Here is a 7,586-nt window from a genome sequence, read left to right on the forward strand (position 1 = left end):
GATGATAGCTACAGAGAAATTGAAGAGTTACAAAAGTACATAAGCAGTATAGAGATATATAATGGATTTAGTCATTACGGTTAATAAACACATTTCAGAAAGTAATAATCTTTTTCAAATTGATATTACTTATCTAATCTCTTTTGCCTTAAAAAATTAATTTAAAATGTTTCTTTTAGTTCCAAATGCAAAGCTATAATTTTAGCTATAATAAAAAAATCTACATACACACATTCCAAAAATGTACATCTTTAAATGTTACAAACATGTCCAGTGAGTAAGAAGTAAAAAGAATAAATAGAAGTGTTGCCACTATTCCCAAAGTATCTTATCTAATATCTTTGCCTTAAAAACAATTTCTTAATTGCGTACATTGATTTGGACCTAATCATTCTTACTGGCAGTGAGATGAACTAGATAGATGTTCTGTAATTTCAACCTCAGGTTTAATTTTGATATTAAGTACCATGCTGTTTCACAATACTATAAGTCTTTGGTTACATTATGCATTCCTGTGGAAGGTAAATTATTTTAAATATTCATTTAACATGATGGCAAGTTTTAGTTCTAGATCACTGTGTCAGAAAAAACTTGTTATAACACACTTGGGAAGAAATGCACAATATTAATGTCCAGTGTCCACCAATTTAAGGTTAAAATATAAGTATTCAACAAGTTAAATATGTTGAACTATTTAATTACTAATTAAATAAATTCAATTTATCTCATGTTTACCATTTAAGTAAAAGCAAATGGTGGCATTTGAAAAGACTAATGGAAACTATTTTGTCTACATATTAATTTCATTAAATATAAATATATAAATGAAGGTAGTCACATTCATAGGGATAATTTATTGAAGTTTATATAAATTTATTATAAGTAAACACTATCAAAAGGAAAATTTATAAAAGTTTAAAAATATTACCTTATCTAAATATAGAATTCCATATTTTAAATAAAAATGTGTCGAGCCACCTATTATCAGGTGTTGATCATCTGAAGAAAATAATGTCTGCTGAAAATGTTTCATCTGTTAAAAGATTCAGAATATATGGGATAAATTAGCTATTTCTTTAACACCCCTTAAGTCACCATCTATCTTTGTGATACATGTAAGTTCTTAAAATACTTGGCAGTCAAAGAAAAAAATGTAGATTTAGAGATGTGGAATATATACTTTAACACATTTTTCCATCTGGGACAGTTCTAATTTTCACAGAGCAACAAAGTAAGCCAAAGTTTATATGCCACTTGAAGAACCTCCGGATATGAACATCCATGTTGGCATCATATAAACCACCAAATATACATGGGAACATCATTTCTTAATACCTCAAACCATGACAAATTTGTTACTACTATAATTTTGCCTTAATTTCAGAGTATCATTATTTGTTCTTTTAGCTATGTCAGAGTCTGCACCCTGTCAATGGTTCTAGTTAGTTCTCAATTTTAACATTTTAAAAATCTATTTGTTTGATTGTTAAAGGGGACTCTTTGAGTGGAAAGGAAAGACCATAAACAGGAGGAAGAAAAGTAGGAAGCACAAAAGCAGTAAAATTAAGTATATCTATAAAAATCAGCCAAAAGATTCACAAAGTAAAAGGGGGTAAAAAGTATCACACCATATACCTAAAATGTGATCTTAAAAAGAGTTCAAACGTAAGCAACCATTAGCTTAGTACAGACTGCTATATGCATAAGATGTTATCTATAAAATTAATGGTAGCGTTGCCTGGGTGACTCAGTGGTTGAGTGTCTGCCTTTGGCTCAGCGTGTGATCCCAGGGTCCTAGAATCAGGTTCCACATTGGGCTCCCTGTAGGGAGCCTGCCTCTTCCTCTGCCTATGTCTCTGCCTCTCTCTGTCTCTCATGAATAAATGAATAAAATCTTAAAAATAAATAAAATTAATGGTAACCACTGCATAAATAAGTAGTATATATGCAAAAATGAAAGAAAGGAATCCAAGTCTATTGCTGAAGAAAGCCAGCAAACTGAGAGAAGGGAGCAAGAGAAGAAGGGAACAGAGAAGTAAAAACAAACAAACAAAAACAAACATAAAGCAAGAAATAAAATGGCAATAAATACATACCTATTGATAATTACTTTGAATGTAAGTGGACTAAACACTATGAAACTAGAAATTAACTACAAGAAAAAATATAGAAAGAATACAAAACATGGAAGTGTGATACCATGGATCAATGAGTGGGTCAACCAATAAATCAAAGAGGAAATAAAAAAATACATGGAGACAAATGAAAAATGAAAACACAAGGGTTCAAAATTGTTGGGATGCCACAAAAGCTGTTCTTAAAGGGAAGTTTATAGCAATGTAGGCCTACCTTAAGCGAAAAATTTCAAACAACCTAATCTTACTTCTGAAGGAGCTAGAAAAAGAACAAAGCCCAAAACCGGTACAAGAAAGGAAATGATAAATATTAGAGCAGAGAGAAACAAAATAGAAATGAAAAAGAACAATAGATCAATGACAAAGGAGGCAAGAATATGTAATGGGAAAAGACAGTCTCTTCAACAAATGATGTTGGGAAAATTGGATAGCTGTATGCGAAAGAATGGAACTGGACAGTTTTCTTACACCATATGCAAAAATAAACTCAAAATGAATTAAAAACGTTAATGTGAGGCTGGAAACCATAAAAATCCTAGATGACAGGAAAAGAAGTAATTTCTCTGACTTTGGCCATAGCAGCATTTTTCTGTTTATGTCTCCTGAGGCAAGGGAAACAAAAGCAAAAATAAACTTTTTGGAACTACATCAAAGTAAAAAGCTTCACGGCAAAGGAAACAACCAACAAAACAAAAAGACAATTTACTGATTGGGAGAAGATATTTACAAATGAAGTATCCGATAAGGGATTAGTATGCAAAGTATATAAACTCAACACCAAAATCCCAAATAATCCAACTAAGGAATTGGCAGATGACATGAACAGACATTACTCCAAAGAAGAACTACAGATGGCCAACAGACACATGAAAAGATGCTTAATCACTCATATTCAGGGAAATGCATATCAGAAGTACGATGAGATACCACCTCATGCCTGTGAGGATGTTAAAATCAAAAACATAACAAGTAAGGTAAGGATTTGGAGAAAAAGCTGTACTGATGCTGGGATCATATACTGGTGTAGCCACTGTGGAAAACAGTATGCAGTTTCCTCAAAATTTAAAAATCGAATTGTCATAAGACCCAGTAATCCTGCTACTGGGTATTCACCCAAAGGAAATGGAAAAGATTGAAAAGATACACACAGCACTATGTTTACTGCAGCATTATTTACAATAGCCAAAGTATGGCAGCAACACACGTGTTCACTGGTAGATGAAGATGTGATGTATGTATCTATATAATGCAATATCACTCATCCATAAAAAAATAGTGAAATTTTGCCATTTTCTACAACATGGATGGATCTAGAGTATAATGCTAAGTGAAATAAATCAGAGAAAAACAAATACCATATGGTTTCATTCATGTGGAATTTAAGAAAAATGAATAAAAAAGATTCAAAAATTGTCAAATATAGAGAATAACTAGTGGTTACCCAAAGGGACATGGGTAGGAGGATGAGTGAAATAGATGAATAGGATTTAGAATTCACTTATTATGATGAGCACCAAGTAATGTATAGAATTTTTGAATCACTATAATGTATACCTGAAACTAATAGAGCATTGTATATTAATCATACTGGAAATTAAAAAAGAAATATTTGTTTTTAGTAGTTTGAAATGTGACAAAGACCAACTTTTGAAGGGAGAGATGAGAGGGAAGAAAGACAGCCATAGCATTTTGGATTAATAATTAACATACGGTCTTGTGATTATAGCAAGTATACCTGACCATATGCAGAGAGGTAGATTTTATATAATAATACAGTAATATAGAATTTTAATATTACCCAATATATGGATACAGAGTCATTGTTAAAGTCTGTATTACTAAATGGTTGGGAGTTTCATCCTTAGTGCTATTCAGTAAAAGTTTAGCCAAGAATAGAAAATAATCCATTTCTTCCATGGCATTGTTTTATCAAATAGACTGATAATAAATTTACCAAATGAGAATCATATGTAACCTATCAAGATCTACCTGGTGTCATAAAGTCTGGAAATGTAGGATTTCAGAAGTACACTTAAGTTGTGTTTTACCCTCGAGTGATCTGCCTATCAGACCAATATAAAACATGTGACTGGTTATTTCAGTAAACACCTGTCATCCCCACATCTTATAGAACTTGTGCACACATGAACTTGGAGTGTCGCAAAAGTATGGCAGAAATGTTGGTTTGGGTTCCTTTGAGGGAATACCAGAGTGGATCTAGCTGTGACGATGAAAAAATGTATGCACCAGTGTCATCTAAGGAAAAAGGCATGGCTCAAAATCTCTCTTACAACCCACATATATGGGTGGCACCTGAGTGGCGTGGTTGGTTAAGCATCCCAAGTCTTATTTTCAGTTCAGGTCATGATCTCCAGGTCATGAGATGGGCTCTGCACTGAGCTCCCTCAGAGTGGAGTCACTTGAGATTCTTCCCCCCGACTCTCTCCAATAAATAAATGAAATCTTTAAACACACACACACACACACACACACACACACAAACACACACGTACCTGGGTGGCTCAGTCAAGCATCAGACTGATTTTGGCTCAGGTCATCATCTCAGGGTCATGAGATTGAGCCCCATTGGGCTCCACACTCAGCAGGGAGTCTGCTTATCTCCCTCTCCCCCCGTCCCTCCCAACTTTTGTGCTCCCTGTCTCTCTCAAATAAACCTTTAAAAAAATAAAAATCACACATAAATACTCAATGCAAGCAGAACTTAAGTTCATATACCATACTGGCTCCATGAAAAATCTGGTTTTGCATTTTAACTAAGGATGATGAAGATAGATATATCAAAAGTTTTGAGGAAGGACTAGATGTATAAATAAATATCAAATATTTAGAATCATGTTTGGCACATATGAAGTGCTTAATGTTACTTATGCAGTGATGATGATGATTCTGGTGATCACACAATGAGAATGAAGTCTTAGTCTGAGTACTCCAAAGGTAGATACTAAGAACGGCTTGACTGCAAGTAGATTACTGGGAGTGCTCTTGGGAAGCAGTTCAATGGAATAAGGGGAGGTGAGACCTAACAAGAGAAATAAGATGAGAAAGTGTGTCTTATGAACGGGTTGTTACTAATGGCAGCTAGAGCCTATTCCTGCTGGAGACTCTGTAGGAAGCCGTGTGTAACACGTCTTAGAATCCACCGAGGTGTGGAAGCAGGGAGGGAAGGGAAGAGAGCAATCTGGACATTTATTCACTAACATCACAACTCCATTGGCAGAAGGTTGCCTTTGGAAGTGTCCTTAAGGTTTCCTGATGCTGAAGGAGACCCTCGGGTAGAGAAAAGACACAGGTACTTAGGGAAGAAGCTTTCAGCCTCCTGGAAATCATCTATAGCAGCTAATGGTGAACTAATGGGGTCAAGTTGTTAAAAAGCAAAACATCATTGTGGTCAGTCATACAGTCCTCCCAAGTTAAGCTGTAACTATGAAATCCGTGCAATGAGGGCTTAGACAAATTCGTGTAAAATTCAGACCAGATGATAAAGGAAATGTTTTCTGATAGTTCTAGGTTTCACAAAAATGAGAGGGCATTTGCATAATTCTAAATTTTGCATGCATAGATATATTCTGGGTAATAAGTTTACCACTTATTACTTGTTAATTTATAAAGTCTTTCATTATGGAAACTGTTTACCCATTCTCTAGTTCTAGTTAGCATACGATTATCATAAGATTCATTGCTCACATATTCTTATATTCTTCTTTATCTTGTGAGAGCCTCATAAGAGAATATTTCATGACATAAAGTAATCAAAAGAAGACTGAGTTAGTGTTATTTTTCCAAATCAGAATGAAATGCTCAGAGCACTAAGTAGAATTTTGTAATCTCTTCTCTTGGTTGGTTGTGGAATTTTCTGATTTATGAATACATACAGTCCTTTGGATAGATGCATCTCCTATCTGAGGTAGAATTTGATATGCCAGTTTGCACTTTACTAGAAAGAGACTATCTTCTTAAAGGATTGATTCCTTTTATAAATAGCAAAATCACTGCTGCATTTGAGTCAGAATAATGCAAAACTAAGTAATTAGACTCTAGAATAGAGTCATTTTCCCAAATTGAGAGTCAGGAACTTTGAAGGGCATTGGATGTACAGGAAGACATGCCTAAACCCAGATACATGACAAACTTTGCTCATATTCTGAATAAATGAAATATATAGCATAGCTTTATGTCAATATTTTGTGTTAAATAACGTAGAAATTTATTTTAGAACACATCTGAATTCTAGTAATATTTTTATCAAATATTGGTTTACTAAAAATAACCCCTTGGCATATCATGGAATCTTATGAAAAGGCCATAGATTTAGAAATAAACGTCTGAGTTTGAGTTCTCTTTTAATTTTAAATACATAAAGTTATATTAATTTATTTGACTTCTCTGAGTTTATTTCATTTTTAAATAATTTCAATACTTGTAAATGACTGTTATTATATGTGTACATGTATTATTTTGTGTTTATGTGAATAGGATGTTTACATTATTTACAATTATACACACATATATATATGAATTATGTAACATATTGTATACTTTTTGTGACATGATACGTTTTACATTAAAAATTGCTTAGGCTGTTATGTATAAGAAAAGAGGGAATGACAAAGAATGTAGAGTCAATGAGAAATTGGGAGTGGATGAAAGAAGTACTTGGGAGGAATACCTGGGACTTTAAATCATTGCTATTTTATTTCTTAAATTCTTTAATGGAAAAATGGATGAGTATTTTGTCTTTGCTATGTAAATGCTATGCATGCATGTGTTTTATGGAGATATATTTCAAAAAAATTAAAAAGGAAAAGAGTGCTTGTAAGCTGCCACAACAGAGTTAAGCATTGGGTAGGAGTCACTAGGGGAGCTTCTCCTAGTGCTGCAAATTTCTCTGGGAAATATTTTCTAAATTTGGAGGGTATGTGTTCCTTTTTCCTATTTTTAAGAAAAACATTTAAATTTGCTGATCAGATTGTAGAAAATGCAAGTCCACTTGTTCAATGAATGCTAAACTACTGCTAGTAGTTTGATTAAACCCTTCATATGATTTCTGATTAAGATAGCTTAAGTAATATTTTGCATATGTACCGTTGAAAAAGATTATAAATATTTTCCCTCTTCATGCTCTCATGTAACCATTTTCTAGACTACTTTTTAAAATCTAAACAATAAAAGAAAGTACAGTAAGTTTAATTTTTAATTTATATTTAATGCATATCAAATGACTTATAGTGAAATTTTTTATCTACCTATTACATACTGCAGAAAATCTTACCAACATTGTCCTAGTAAAATAAAATATTCTTATTACTGTATAGTTTTTTACCAGCTTTATGTTTTTAATAACCAACATCATCAAAGTGTCTAACATATATAGACTGTATCAAATCCAGGTCTGGAAGGAAAATAAATTTCTGACTAAAACGATTAGATTTT

The sequence above is a fragment of the Canis lupus genome, chromosome 21 (assembly GCF_048164855.1).
Source record: "Canis lupus baileyi chromosome 21, mCanLup2.hap1, whole genome shotgun sequence".
NCBI classification, from domain to species: Eukaryota; Metazoa; Chordata; class Mammalia; order Carnivora; family Canidae; genus Canis; species Canis lupus.